Source organism: Sus scrofa, chromosome 1 (genome assembly GCF_054392235.1).
Source record: "Sus scrofa isolate SSC_HxYL_T2T_F1_AM1 chromosome 1, Sscrofa_HxYL_maternal_Yorkshire_Landrace_v2.0, whole genome shotgun sequence".
NCBI lineage: Eukaryota > Metazoa > Chordata > Mammalia > Artiodactyla > Suidae > Sus > Sus scrofa.
This window is the reverse complement of record NC_139383.1, coordinates 21600371-21616811: the sequence shown is the minus strand read 5'-3', so window position 1 is coordinate 21616811 and position 16441 is coordinate 21600371. Positions and strand designations below refer to the sequence as shown.

The following is a 16441-nucleotide window of genomic DNA, read 5'->3' as shown; positions in this document are numbered from 1 at the left end:
ACCCCCATCAGAAGCACTGGAAACAAAATAGAATAAACTGTCCCACCCTTATAAAGAAAGCTTAATGCACACTTCCTGCAGTTTTGGCTGACATGCTTCAAGGATAATGTAATGGAACTGGAAAAATTTCAGAGGAAAGTCTGTAACCTGATCCGGGGATTATAAGAATCCCAGATGAGGTTAAGATTATATTAACTAGCAAATCATGAAAGGTTTTGAGTAAGGTAAATATACATGGATTTAGCAAATCCTGAAAGGCTATAGCAATAGAGTTCCTCTTTGATGTTTAAAATATGAATTTGCAGAAGAAATAAAAAGAAATGCATTATTGATTCTCAAGAAAAAGAAATAATGATAGCAAAAATAACATTGTACCTCACAGTTTAGCTTCTGTCATTTAAAAAAAAAAATCATTATATTTACATACTTTAATGTGCAGAGTTGACTGTGTATTTTCTCTATTCAATGATCTTCCTCAACAGTTAGACTCTATCCAATTTAAGTTGAGGGAACATTTAACCTGGTTTTTGTGGTTGTTGTTTTAAGGCAATTTCAGGAAGAAATTGAAGAGCTGTTATAATTGTTTATCTCACTGCTGAGCCTCCCAGGTGGAATGTGTTCGCAAAACACAACAGTTTTTTACTTAATAAGGAAATTTAGTTAGGATTAATTTCATTGTCCTAATTAGAACTCACATCTTGGTGAATCCTCAATTTCAATTTAAAAAAAAAATCAGGGTTTCTCAAGAGTGAATTAGGCAAAGGGAAGTAGATAATGGAGCACACTATTACAGGGGAAAAGTTTTCCCCACATAGAGGGTGGGCTACTTGGGTGTGAAAAAAATAGGGCAATTTATATAAAGGATGAAACATTTAATGATGAAACAGACAAGCGACTGTCTTTCAAAAAAGGAAGCAAGACTCATTGTGATCTTAATAATACAAACTTTCAAAAAAAAGGTTTGCATACTTAAACTATCAAGTATGTTTATTATCTCATAAAATACATATACTATATTGCTTTTTAATAGTTGAGTTGAATGCCTAGGATAAACAAAAAAGTGAAAGCTGTGGCAAGTGACATAGTGCATTAAAAAAAAACTTTTAAATGAAATATATACATTCAGAAAAATGCAGAAATCATGGTACACAATTCAGGGAATTTTCATAAAGTGAACCACATTTATGTAATCATCACCCAGTCTAAGGCCACATATATCAATCTACAGATAGACTGATAGATGGAGATACATATGGCATCTAGCCTTCTCATCAATTGTAAATACCAAGAGTATTTATTTGCATTCATATTTTTAAGAAGTTTGAGAATGAGATTTAATTACGGTAGGACTTAATTTGTTATGGAATATTAGCTTCTAAAATAAATTAGTGTTGTTTCCGTGGTTTTCACCTTTTGTGTATTTTAAGACCTCACCACGCAGCTTCGTAGCCCTCACAGTGAATCTTTTGAAATACAGGAGAGGTGAGCATCCCAGAGTCTAGGTGGTAGGGGTGTACTTGGTTGATCCTACACCTAGATCCATCATTCAGATTTATTGTTCACCCTGAATGAGGCCACCAATACTGCTTTTAAAAATTCGATTTGTTAAAAGGAAGAGATTTTTTTAAATGAGAAAAATGCACACAGAGCAGACTAAGCTCTACAGTACAACAAAGTGAGGAAGGAACTAGCTTTAAAGAAACAAATTTTCTTAAATTAAGTACCGTGACTAAGTACTTTAATTCCTTTTCTTCCAGCCCTAAAGGATCATTTGACAGTGAACCTTTTAAGTTTAACGGGAGTCGCCCGAACTCTCTCCTACGCTGGGGGGGTTGGTTGCAGGTCGCACAGCCCCCGCCAGCGCGGCTAGACCAGCCCGTGCCTCTCGGCTCCCCACTTCCTCGCCCCCCTCATTCCACCGCCCCCGTCGCCCACTCCCCTTCTCTCCTCCCCCGTGACCCTTGACCCCAGCTAATCTGCATAGAGGAATGACAGGCATCCGCTGGGCAGGATCCGCCGCGCCGGCTACGGCCGGCCGGGCTGGGAGACCCGCGAGGGGGAGAAGGTGAGGGGACCCGGCGGGCAGCTCCGCATGGACCGAGAAATGAACGCTTGGAAATCTGTCTGCGAGCGGACCCATGATCCAAGGACCAAAAGAGCCGCGTGATCGCCGGACCTGGCCCTGCGACCCGAGACATGGGCCAGACCTCGGTCTCCACGCTGTCCCCGCAGCCCAGCAGCGGTGAGTCTGGGGCGCACGCGATGCGCTCCCGCCGCGCGGGCGCTGGGCTTGCTCCGGGCAGCTGGGACAGTCGAGGGTTCCTGGGCGAGTCGGGCTCTGCCCGAACCCGCCAAGTCCCTCCGAGAAACCCGAGAGGTAGCGCTCCCCCAAACTTCTTTGTCGTGGAAAAGTGGAATGCCTTTTGGGATCCAGCCGATTTTACCTTAAAGGCGCAGGCTCCATTTTCTGTCTGAGATGCCTCGCTTTCGTGTTTATCTGAATCACTGGAGTCTGAAATTTACAAGGAACGCCGTTTGCGTATTGCTTTGTTTTTAAAACGCGAAACTTAACAAAATTAAGGTGCCAACAGGTTTTTCTGTATCCCAGACTTGTTCGCTTGACTTCCGAACAGACTAGAGGTGAATTCTTTCAAGCATGTCAACTGATTTATGGTTTGTTTTTCGGAGTAAAAGAAGTGCTGATTGCCTTCTCTTATCTTGGCAGAACGCTGAATGCTTAATAACAAACCCCCCAAAAATGCTTAATTCTTAATTCTTTCAAATGAGCCTTGTTTATGTTATTCACATAAGCTATAAAATTTGGGGAAACATATTTCATGAACTCAGTTACTGAGGGCTAGAGTTCGTTTTATGGAAACTTGTGTAATGTTTCTGAGATATATTGCCCTATTCCCTGTGTTGTTTCTTTTTTCCATTTTCTTCGACAAAAAAAAAAAAAAAAAAAAAAAAAGGAAGGAAGGTACGTCTGGCATTTCTCCAACAGTGCAGGGATAAACAACTTTCTGGTGGCAATACTTGTGATTGGATAATGGAGTACATTTTAAAAAGGTCCTATTTTGATATTTTTCTCCCATCAAGAATTAAAAAAACAAACAAACCTCAAAGGGGGGCATTTAAGTTATTCCTTGAGATATTTGATACACTTTTGAAATTGTGTAAACATCAACAGGATCTTGCTGAAAGGAAATGACAGGGCACAGATGAAGGTTTTTTTTTTTTTTTTAATCAGCTCCAGGATGTCTCTAGATAGCATTTTATCATTCCAGCTTCCCCCCACATGGGTTTGTTTATAACTGTAGAGCTTCACTCCCTGAAATATCATAAGCTTTTGCTGGAGCTTATGTTAATGCTTCAAGAGAACCAACCTTTTGCCAAGGAGAGAACTCAGAATCCAAAAAAGGTCACACCTTCTCTTGCTGTTAATGACAAGGTTGTATGATGCTCCAGAACTGAAGAGACTTCGTCTGGATGACTTTTGGGGAATTTGCTGGGGGGGTGGGAATGTTGATTAGGATCTTAATCTACTAAACAATTTTGTGCAATTAAGGCTTACTCTCCTTTGTCTTACTTTAAAGTGGTGTGACTTTGTTTCAAGAAAGAATGTACATTTTTAAATTTCTGCACTGGCAAAGCGTGGAAGTGGCTCAGTACTCGAATACAGCAGATATAAAGTACTGCCCTGAATTTAGTTCTTTTGCCACAGAGTATTGTTAGGTAATATTAGAAAAATGAATTTTGCCTTTGTAAAATCAAGGAATATTATATAAATGATGCCTAAGAAGCAGAGTAGAATCCTAAAATGTGACCCTCCTAGCTCTTCCCCAGTACAGCAAAAAATACCCAGATTGCTATAATTCCTAATGAAATGACTAATCGTGTTGAGAGATTGGGATTACTTATACAAAAAGTGATTGAAACAAAAAGTTATGCTTGACTATAAAAGATACTTCAGAGGAATTTTCTCATGGAATGGTGTTATACTTAAATTACAGGTCCTGTGTTTCGCTGATTAGAAGTTTGCATGTATTGAAGTGACCAATCCAGACATTATGAGTAGAGGGGTTTTGGTTTGGTTTTGTCAGTTAAGGGTTAATAATTGTTATGGCTGAATTTTTTTAATGGTTAAGAGCAGAGCAGTTTTCTCATTGTATCCATGTAGGCCCTCCATGTGTATTAGTAATATCCCTCCATTTCCCTGAAGTTTTGCCATGAGATTCCAAATGAAAATGAAAAAACAACAAAAACGGAACATTTGGTTGCCGTATCTGAGTTTTATATTCACATGGTGTTCTTTGCTGAGTCTGAGACCATCAAACCCTCTCTTCTTCCTAGGATTTTATTCCCTCCTTGTTAGCTGTTGGCCACTTGCTTCACAAATGGTGTGAAGATCTTTGCTGAGTGTGAGCTCCAGCATCTACTTGTTGAAGTCTGGAGTGGCTGCCAGGGATTACAGCGGTGGAGATGGTTCGCATCTTAAATGCTTAACGGGGGACAGTCTGTGTGAGGCTAAGGAATCCGTAGCACAGGGTCCAAGCGTGCGTACTTTTTACTCGATTTGGGCTTTTGTGAAAATCATCACTGTAGGCCACAGGTGAGCTTGTGCTTCTCTCTAGATTTCAGGCTCCTTTGAATCTTTTGGTTTGGGGCTGCATCTGTTTCTCTGGGTTCTAAGAAGATCAGTAATATTTCTGAAAATGAGCAGTTTGAATCATTATTTCTATTTTTTTAAAACACCTTTTACAATTAACATACCATAAAATTCACCTGTTGAGGGAGTTCCCTTCGTGGCTCAGTGTTATGAACCCGACCAGGATCCATGGGGATGTGGATTCGAACCTGGGCCTCTCTCAGTGGGTTAGGGGTCCGGCGTTTCCTTGAGCTGTGGGGTAGATCGCAGGAGCAGCTCAGATCCAGTATTGCTGTGGCCGTGGCTCGGCTCCCATTGGACCTAGCCTGGGAATTTCCATATGCCGCAGGTGCGGCCCTAAAAAGCAAAATAAATAAGTAAATAAAATAAAATTCACCCATTGACAGTGTATAATTCATTGTTTCCCAGTTTATTCACAGTGTTCTGAAACCATCAATCCTTATTCCCGTCCTTTTCAACCCCTAGTCCCAGTCCTAATTAACCATGAGTCTACCTTACGTCTCTGTAGATTTGCTTATTCTGAACAATTATAGGAGTGGGATCATAAAAACAACACACCTTTTGTGACTGGCTTCTTTCACTTAGTTTGAAGTTTGCAAGGGTCATCCATGTTGTGGCAGGTATCAGTCCTTCATTTCATTACCAAGTAATATTCCATCGTATTAATATACCACATTCTTTTTTAATCCATCCGGCAGTTGATGGCCATTTGGGTTATTTTCCTTCCTTTGTGAAAAGTGCTGCCGTAAACTTCAGGTAGAAGTGTTTCCATGAACATATGTTTTCATTCTTGGGTCTAGATCTAAGAGTGGTCATGTTGTAACTCTGTGTTTATGTTACGTTGTGTTTTAAGGAACTGCCAATTTTCCAAAGCAGGTGTACCGTTTTATATGACCTCCAGCAGTGTAAGGAGGGTCCATTTTCCATCTTCATCAACACTCCTTATTATCTTTTGACTATGGCTGTGCTAGTAAATGTGAAGTTGTATTTCCTGGTGGTTTCGATTTGGATTTCCCTAATTACGGACATTGAGCATCTTTTCATGTGTTTATAGGCCATTTGTATATCTTCCTTGGAGAAATGTCTGTTCAGATCCTTTGCTTAATTTTAATTGGGTAATTTGATTTCCTGTTATTGAGTTGTAAGAGTTCTTTACCTACTGGATACGTGTTCCTTATCAGATGTATGACTTGCAAATACTTTCTCCCAAGACATTGGAGAAAGTATTTGCAATACTCCCAAGACATTCTTGTCTTGTTTTGATCTAATAAGGAAAGCGATCAGTCTTTCGACATTGTCATGTTAGCTGTGGGTTTTTCATAGATGCCCTTATCAGAAAGTTCCCTTCTGTCTTGGTTTGTGAGTGTCTTTATCTTGCAAGTGTTATATTTTTTTTCTCCTATTGAGACAATCATGTGGTTTTTGTCTGTCATTCTGTTAACGTGGCATATTACATTAATTGATTCTCACATGGTAAACAACCTTGCATTCCTGGGATAAAGCCTACTTGGATATGATGTATAATGCTTTTTATATGTTGCTGGTTTTGGTCTCCCAGTATTTTATTGAGGATTAGATTTATTATTTCTGAGCACAGGCTAAACAGGTATATCCTCAAATAGGGTGGTTTCAGTACCTTCTGACCTCATGCCTTAGAAAGGCTGAGACTTCTGGTATTCTCATCGCCAAGTACAAGGCATGATGGATGGGATACGAAAAAGTTTGTTGAGTATATGAATGAATCAACAAATATGTTCAATGCAGTCTGACTAAGCCAATGATTATATGAATGAGTTACGTATTATTATTATTATTATTTTTTAACTTCCAAATTGCATGTTTACTCTGGCTGGCTCTGTTGTCAGAAGGATGCTATCTGAATCTAGTAACTGTTTCTTCCAGTCTTCAGCCCCACCCATATCCACTATGGCACAGATCAACTCTTGGCTGTTTTCCATGAGCCCTTGGGTTGAAAGGCCAGACAGAGTCACTCTTCTCATTTTTAGGAGACAAGGGAACAAGTGAATAAATTATGCAGGATCACACCCAGGCCATGACAGAACCTTTACCTATCTGTGTTTTGGGGTTTCCGTGTTTTGGTCAGGGCCTTATTTTTATCCTACCCAGGATATGTATCCATTTCCTTGTAAAGCCAGTATTAGAAGAACTCATAAAGGCAAAAATGGTTAGTTTATTTTTCTTAATGAAAATAACATGCACATGATCACAAGTCAAACTTTACAAGACTGTTCAGGATAAAAGTGAACTTTATTCTCTCCCAGACTCGCAGTCCCTTTTTAATTATAACCCAACATGAACAGTTTTCATTACAAACGGTTTTCATTCATGTGTGTATCTTTATCAAAATACAAGTAAGACGTATTATGCTAACTGCTCTAGAGTTTTGAGTTTTTCATGTAATGTAACTTGAAAGTATTTCCATAGTGATGTTTTTAATCTACAAGCAATATTATAATATGTAGATATATCATAATTTCCTTTAAAAGAACCTTAACGTGTTTTTATATTTTATGTTTGTATTTTTATATTGTTTCTGGGTTCTTTTGTGTGTGTGTGTGCTGTTACGAACAAAGCTGAAATGAGCATCCTTATCTAAATATCTTGTACTGCATGTACCAGTAAAATCCAAGCAATGGAATTGCTGGCTCAAAAGATTTGTATGTTTTATTTTAGTAGACTTTGCCAAATTACTCTCTAATAGATGTATCAGTTTATCTGCTCACTAGATGAGATTTCCTTTTTCTGCATTCTCTCACTAACACTGCATATCAGGATCTCTCTTAAAGCATATGGCCCTTTGTGGGATGTAGAAATCATTCCCTCTGGGTGAGGCAGCCCTGCAGGAGCATATGGTTTAACAAGTGGTACATTAGCAGGAATTCAGTCCCAACTCATTCTCTTGTCTAGTTTTCTTTGGGCAGTCGACACTCTGCACAACTGTATCCACAATGTTGTACATAATTAATTTTTAAAAATCCTTGTAAATCTGTATGTGAAAAAGTGACATCTCATTTTGGTTTTAAGTAGGATATTTGTATTTCTTTTTCTCTGAATTGCCTATTAATAGCCTTTACTTATTTTATGTTTTCTTTTTTCAAAGATTTGTGTGCTAAGAGATTAGCCTTATGTCTATCATATATTGTAAATATTTTTGTGTTTTTCTTACCCCTTATGTTTGATTTTTTTCATATTAAAACTTTAAACCTTAATGGAGTCAAATCTATCCTTTTCTTTTACAAACTGGTTATTAAGAAACTTATTTTCCTTTGTTGTTTTTCTCATAGTTGAATATTTACTCTCTGTATCCTGGTTTAAAGTGAATGACAATAATATTAAATCTTTAAACTTCTGCATGGCAAAAAAAGCATCATCAGCAAATCAAAAAAGGAAATAAAGTTGACAAAATATTTACATTGTACATAAAAAACAATGGTTAGTATATTAATGTAATAAGACCTCTTAAAATCAGTGAGAAAAGAAATCAATAAAAAAGAGATAAACAGTTAAATAGAAAAATGAGTAAGGAACATGAACAGAAATTTTTCAAAATATCTAACGACTATAATTGTGAAGTCGCTATGGGTCAGGAATTATTCAAAGTGCTTTACTTGAATTAACTTTTTAATCTACACAATATCTATACAGGATATTATATTAATATCCCCATTTTGCAGATGAGGAAAACTGAAGCACAAGCATTAACTTGGCCACATTACTTAACCAAAGAAGAAATGCAAGTGAGCTTTTGGTGTAATGAATAAAATTTAAACAATTCAATGGGAAAAAAAAAAAGAATGCCATTGATCAACTATGAATTTAGTAAAGATTAAAAGGAATGATTTCTAGGAGATGATTGTCTTGTGGAAGTTTAAATTGGTACAACCTACCAGGAGAGCAGCTGAGTAGTATATGTTAAAAAATCTTAAAATGTACATATATTCAGACCCATCATTTCCACTTCTGGAAGCTTATTGGAAAAGTAGTAATTATTTGCTGCCTGGAGCAACGTTAATCAAAACCCCAAATTGGAAATAACCTAATAGTCAAACAGCAAGAGAATGTTCAGTTGGGATGTGGTCATGTAATAGAACAAGCCATTTAAAAATGATGTAAAAAATATTTTTGGAAAGTGATTTTTCATAATAGCATAAAAATGTGCAATGGCAGTTTTTGAAGTTATATGAGTCATAATTTTACAATATGTGCATAAAGAAAAATCAATAAGGGCAGAGGAAGAGAGAGGAAATTCATTTATGAAAAGGTAGTGTGACAGTCATGGCCTTCTCCTGCCTTGGACATGGTCAAGGCCAGAGTTTCCACGGGCAGCATCCACCTAGACCTTCACTGGAACTAAAGCCATTAGCTGACCTGCAGCTATATCTAAACACCTAAACGGAAAAATGAGCAAAGAACATGAACAGAAGTTTCCCTACCTGTCATGGACTCTGACTTAGCTCTAAGTTCAATGGGCGCTTTTCGATCAGTTTTGTTCTTTTTCCTTGTGAATTCAATGATGAAAACAAAAATATAGGCCCTAATATAGCCATTTGCATTTTTAGGTTTTGTTTGCTTAGCCTTTTTGATCATGATGCAACTATCACTCATTTGGAGGGAAAGAAAATGAGCAAAAATTTGAATCTCAGCTACTCACATTTTTTTGATCCATTGCTCATTAGGTCTGGCCAGTGAGTAATAGCTCAAATGTTTTTAGCTTAAATTTATTTTATCTTCAGCCTTCTGAAAAGATAACAACTCTGGATTGTTGATCCTTTAATTAAGCCTCTGTAATCTGAATAGAGGAAAGGTTCCAACATGTTTTCTTCTCCTGGGGACTTTAGCGTGAGTTTCTATTCCTGGAAATAAGGGCTTATATTTAGTGAAGATTCAACTTAGGTAAAAGTGATATTAAGATCGCAATAGTATTAAGAAAATAAACACTTCCTGGTTGCCCAACCCCCCACCCCCATCTGTACAGGGCAACAAAACCCAAAAAACAAGTTTTTGTTTCCTAGAAGGGAATGGGCAAATAAGATTGCTTTAAAAAGTTGGGTCTAACCGTTATCGTTTGTATTTGTAAACTACTCCATTTATTTTCATTTCAAGGGATGGGATGTTTATTCATATAAACCTTCTGGCAGGTAGATAACATTGCAATTCTTAACACCAGGGAACTTTTAGTGTATTCCTGCAAATCAGCTCATTTTGTGAGGAGATAGTAACGAGGAGAAAGTGGCATCTGCTTCTAACATACAGTTCCTGAACTGAAGTAAGGATCTAATTAAGTGTAAGGTACCAAGCAAAGTTGTGGGGGAAGATTCACAGATAAATCATGCACAGACCTTGCCCACAAGGGTCTGAGCCTCGGAGACACTTAGTGAAGATGTGTGAAAATGGGACATTTCCTTGGTGACTCAGTGGGTTAAGAATGAGATGTTGTTACTGATGTGGCGCAGGTTCAATCCCTGGCGAGGGAACTACCACATGCTGCAGGCATAGCCAAAATAAAAAACAAAAGAAAATTTGGGACGCAGGTTCAATCCCCAGCCAGGCACAGTGGGTTAAAGGATCCCACGTTGCTGCAGCTGTGGTGTAGGTTGCACCTGTGACTTGCTTCTGATCCCTGGCCAGGGAAATCCATATGCTGCGGTGTGGCCAAAAAAAAAGGGGGAGAGGGGTTAAAATGGGGCTGAAAGGGAAGAAACCCCAGGAACTGCAGGGACAAGAATTCAGGCTGGGACATGGAGAGGGTTGCAAGGCAAGAGTGCCAAGACACAGGTGGTGGCACCACAGAAGGCTTTTTATCAAGTGAGAGGAATGATTAGAGCTTTGCTTTAAGGGGGTGAGTCTGCCTGCTCTTTGCAGCATTGAGTCCATGGGGGAGACTAAAAGCAGGATCCAGGAGGAGGTAGGCTGCAGTAGTCCAACAAGGTGAAATGAACATCACCCGGAGGGTACCTGGAACAACGGGAGTAGGTTGGTGCCCAGTTCATATCTGCAGCTCAGCCCTTTCTTTGTGCCCTAGACTCAGATGGGCAACTGCCTATTTCACGAATCTGCCAGAATCCTTAATGGGCACCTCAGAGGCAGCAGGTCTAAACAGGAGGCTTGATTTTGCCCTCCAAACCGGTTCTAAATCTAGGATTCATCTTTGGGTTTTTCTTTCCTTTCCTCATTGATCCATCAGCATGTCCTGCCCATTTTTCTTCCAAGGTATATCTCAAGTCCAGTCACTTCTCTCTCCCTCTTTCTCTCCCTCTCTCTCCCTCTTTTGCCACCATGCAAGCCCCGGCCATCCATTGCATGGACACCTGCAGAGGGTTTGAGTTCGTGTCCTGCGTCTGTTTTCAACCTTCTGCAGGTCATTTTCCACACAACAGCTAGAGTAATTTTTTAAAAACATAAATCATGTTGCTTCCTTACTCAAAACCTTCCTATTTCTTTTCATTGCATTTAGAGTGTAATCCAGATTTCACCCTGCCATCCTCATGGCCATACCTGATTCTGTGTGGTCCCTGATCCCGTCCCATCACGCCAACCTCATCTCCCACCGTTACCCCCAATCATCACCCCCCAACCACATCTTCACTCCCTTCTTCAGTCATCACACAAACCTGGCTCACTCTTACCTGTGACCTTGGCTGTGGCTGCTCCCTCTAAGTCCGTGGCATCCTAGACCCTCTCCCGCTGGCTCTTTCCCAGGCTGGCTCCTTGCTTCAGCTCCAGCATTACCCTTCTCACGGGACCTCCTCTGGCACACGTCTCTGCTCTTCATTGCACTTCTCACTCAGATTATCTTGTTTGTGTGTGTGTGTTTATTAGTTGCTTGTTTATTTGTTCCTTCACTAGGACCTAAGCTCCTGGAGGAAAGGATTTATCTATCTTGTTCCTCAATATGACTTCTTATTCCTGACATAAAAGCTGTTGAATAAATGAATAGTTCCATTTGGCCAGAGTGGTAGTAGAGTGGTAGGAACTGATTGGAAAGTTCTGCAGCATCCAAGAAATGTAGAGTCATTGAACCTGATTCTTTAGTATTTACCTCCAGTCTCCAAATAGCGTGCTTACACGGCTAATTATTGATGGTTCAGCTTGACCCATGATTATTTTCCTCACAGTATGGAAACAGAAAATACAGCTTCCTTTTTCACCCAGCCCTCTACCCCCACCCCAATCACACATTTCCCATTCCTCGATGTTTTCATCTTCCCGACAGTTTTCTATTGTGCTTTGGATTAGGTCAGTATCCCTTGTAACTGTGTAAAAGCTGGTTGATGACAGCTAAGCCTGGAGGTCAGCTGTGATTACTTGTTCCTTTCTGCACAGCTTTGGCTTTTCCTACTTGTGTTTTTGCTTGCTGATGTATGTGCCTATCCCCCAAACCTTTGCCCAGTTACATAGATCTCGTCTCCATAAAATTCCTCAATTTCATTATTCTTTCAAGTGCTTCTCTGAAGAGTTTATCTGAAGCCTTTGCTTCTCTTCCAATTTGGATGGCATTTCCTCTAAGCCTGCTGCCCAGCTGTTGCCCTGGGATTTCTCTTCACATCATCCTGAGGATTCTTTCCATTTCTCTCTAATGTTGGATTTCCACATAGCTGGATCTATGTTTGTTTGTTTTCTGCATCTATTTCCTTATTTTGGCAGAGCACGAGGATAACTTCTTAAGAAAAGCTCATGGGGCTTTTTTTTTTTTTTTTTCCTGACCTTGTATTAGAAAGTACTTTTTTTTTTTTTTTTCCTGGCTTCTTACTTGGTTGATGGCTTGGCTGGGTCACAAGGTAGCAAAGCAGACTTGCTATATATGCCCAAACACCCATCATCACTTATAATTCATCACGATTAACGTTTTCTCATCATGACACAGAGAACAGAGTTGTGGTTGCCAAGGGGGAGTGGGAGGGAGTGGGATGGACTGGGAGTTTGGGGTTCGTAGATGCAAACAATTTTATTTAGAATGATAAGCAGAGAGGTCCTACTCTATAGCACGGGGACCTATATCAGTCTCTTGGGATAGACTATGATGGAAGATAATATAAGAAAGAGAATGTGGGAGTTCCCGTCGTGGCGCAGTGGTTAACGAATCCGACTAGGAACCATGAGGTTGCGGGTTCGGTCCCTGCCCTTGCTCAGTGGGTTAACGATCCGGTGTTGCCGTGAGCTGTGGTGTAGGTTGCCGACGCAGCTCGGATCCCGCGTTGCTGTGGCCCTGGTGTAGGCCGGTGGCTACAGCTCTGATTCGACCCCTAGCCTGGGAACCTCCATATGCCGCGGGAGCAGCCCAAGAAATAGCAAAAAGACAAAAAAAAAAAAAAAAAAAAAAAAAAAAGAAAGAGAATGTGTATATATGTATGACTGGGTCACTTGGCTGTACAGCAGAGACTGGCCCAACATTGTAAATCAGCTATACTTTAATTAAAAAAATTAATGTCTCATAAAAAATTTTCCCGTTTATATAGAAGACTAGTTTTTAAGTAGTTTAACAAATAGCTTTTGATTAATTTCCAAAGACTTTCTTGGATGATTGTCTCACAAGAACTCAACTTTGACCTGCTTTTGTTGTTACAGTCTAAAAGCATTTTTATGAAAATTTAAAAGTTTTATAGCTGAATAAACTAAAAACATGTTTACTGTGATTATAATCTGTTACTTTTTTTTTTTTTTTTGTCTTGGCATATGGAGATTCCCAGGCTAGGGGTCTAATCGGAGCTGTAGCTGCCAGCCTACACCAGAGCCACAGCCATACAGGATCCAAGCTGCATCTGTGACCTACACCACAGCTCACAGCAATGCTGGATCCTTAACCCACTGAGCGAGGCCAGGGATCGAACCCAAAACCTCAGGGTGCCTGGTTGGATTGGTTTCCGCTGCACCACGACGGGAACTCCAATAATCTGTTACTATTTTTTAAAAAATTCATGTTTAAGGCCTGTATAGGATAATTGTAGTTTTATATTTTGTGCATTTCCTTTTACGGATGTATCCTTGTGGGGTGGTGATCCAAACTGAAACCTAGGTTGTTACAAATGAAGGTAGGTATTTCATGAACTTGTCCAGTTGTGAGAATTATCTAGTGTGCTTGCTAAAAACACTTATTTCTGGATGCAGTGTTCTAGATCAACAAAATCAGAATCTTTTGGAGCAGGGTCTCAGAATCTAAGTTTTCAACAAGTGTTACAGAAGATTTCTTGAGATGAGAAACCTACTCTGGAGATTAGCAGTATTTATTTATTCATTCATTCATTCATTCGTCTCTTTGCCTTTTCTAGGGCCGCTCCCGTGGCATATGGAGGTTCCCAGGCTAGGGGTCCAATCAGAGCTACAGCTGCTGGCCTACACCACAGCCACAGCAACATGGGATGGAGCCATGTCTTCGACCTACAGCACAGCTCATGGCAACACCGGATCCTTAACCCACTGAGCAGGGCCAGGGATCGAACCTGCAACCTCATGGTTCCTAGTCAAATTCGTTAACCACTGAGGCACGACGGGAACTCTGAGATTAGCAGTATTTTAAGGGTGGCTTCAGAAGAAAATTTCTCTTCTCCAACAATGTGTGTCTTCTCTTGACTTGAGGTAGAAGTTACAAAATGTCCAGTTCAAAAACACTAATGTTCTGTACCCAGTGCCTTGATGGATTTGGTCATTATTGTGTCCTGTTCACGAGCAAGTATTCCCATTGCCAAGTACAGTTTTGGCAAAATCTCATTGCCAGAAAATCTTTTGCTCTTACGTACATTTTATTAATATTTATTTGCAGCTTATGCTGCAGAATAGTTCGTTTCCCACAATAGTCAGGTTTGAGCTAACTGCAGTTGCTTGGAAAGGAAAGAGGTTCCAGCAGAAGGGCGATTACTGTTTAAGGAAGAAGCACAGAATTTCAGCTCTGTTGCCTTTTCGGGAAGACCCCTGTGAACATCCGAGGTTGCTGCCTGGTAATTGCTTCAGGAGGAGCCAAAGTCAAGACACAGGGCGCTGGAGGAAAACAGGTGTTTAATAACGAGTAGGAGGAACTGTAGAAAAGATGTGACTAAACCAGATTTCTAAAAAGGAGGCCGAGCCCTTTCCTTGTTCAGAAATGTGGGCAGCCAATTCTGAAAACGCCAAAAGGAAGCAATCATTTATTTAAAAATTCTTTTCATATGTTCCTTTTTGGAGACATTCGGCTTTTTATTTCTGCCTCTGTAGTTCAGGGGTCTTTCCTTTGAATGCTGTGCCTATTTGCAGTAACTTGCCCACTGAGAAGTAAATTCCAGTGCATTCTAGTTGGGAACTCTTAATCGCTTTTTCGAAAGTCTCTCAGCCTCGTTGAGGAAGGCCACTGTTGTGTGTCTGAGGTGTTGTGAGGGGGACCTGCTGAGTCTGGCCCCCCCGGACCTTCCTTCCAGAATAAAAAGGCTCCTGACAACAGCCGGGTAGCCCCACAGGACTGAGAAGGGCAACCTGGCAGGACTGTTGAGGGCTGCTGTTGCCCATGTTGTCTCTTCAAAGGGATTTTGTGTTTTTCAACATTTCCCTACATCTGTAGAGTTAACTTGTGCTGACCTGCCAGGCGGTCTGTGGAGGAGCCGGCTGAGGATGGAAACTTGGAATAAGGGAGCTCATGTCCCGTGTTGCTGTGGGCCTCCCGGAGCTCAGGTCTTCTAACGCGGGATGGTGCACATGTGTGCGCAACCGGTGTCCTGTCTCTTGGAAAGTGCTTGGCTGCCGGTCTTTGAACGAAAACAGGGAAAGAATAAACTTAAACTTGAGATTGAAAAAGAATCTAGAATGGTGCACTTTGAGAACACTGAACCCCCTTTAGTCGTCCAACCACAGAATGTCAGGCCACATGATACCTCATTTTTCAAACGATGATGTTTTAATTTACAAAACCATCATAAAGTCAAGCAGAGCAACAGCCTCTAAAGAAGCTTTCTTTTCTCTTCTCCCCTCGTTTAGGTGGGGAGAGGTAGGGGTGAGGTTGAAAGCTGAGAGACATTTTCACTGCCTTCAGTGCAGGGGTAAATAGCTGTATGGATAACAGTAAAACATCTGTATCCGTTTGCTAGGGTTCTTATAACAAATTATCACAGACTGGGTGGCTGAAACAACTGAAATTTATTTTCTCAGTTTTGGAGTCCACGAACTTAGGACTTAGATGTCCAAGATCAGGTTTGTTTTCTTCCAAGGACTTAAAGATGCTGCTTCTCCCTGTGGGTCTTTCCTTTCTGCACACACACGTCTATGGCCAAAATTTATTTTCATGTAAGGGCACCAGTTATATTGAGTTAGGGCTACACCCATAGGACTTCATTTTACCTTAATTATCTCATTTAAGGCCATTTCCAATCGTCACATTCTGAGGTTATTGGAGTGAAGACGTCAACATAGGAATCTGGAGTGGGGGTGGGGTGGGGGGGAGACACACTTCAGCCCATGAAAATACCTTTGAAGACAAGTTTACTAACTGGGATCCATTCAGAATGGCCCAGAAACACATGGGATCTGTTTTGTTTTGTTTTGTTTTGTTTTTCCTGGTTTCTTCACTTGCATCCCTTAAGAGATTGAAGCTCTTCTCTGCTCACCTCCAGCAATGCTGTATGTTCAGTAGACACGACCTGAGTAAGAGGGTACATGGCAGTTGTTTTTTCATGATGGTACTTAACCAGTGTCACTAGGCAGTGCTGCTCAAGCAGTGAAGCAAAGAAAGGAAGGAGTATATAGGGTAAAATTAGAAAATTGTCTGTATGTACATTATGTTTCTGCCATATT

General features: G+C 40.4%; 1 protein-coding gene across 1 annotated transcript in view; it reads left to right on the top strand.

Annotated features, from left to right (window-relative positions):
• PHACTR2 (phosphatase and actin regulator 2) overlaps window positions 1-16441 on the top strand; it is a 284620-nt gene that overhangs the window by 144550 nt on the left and 123629 nt on the right. The window lies entirely within an intron of this gene.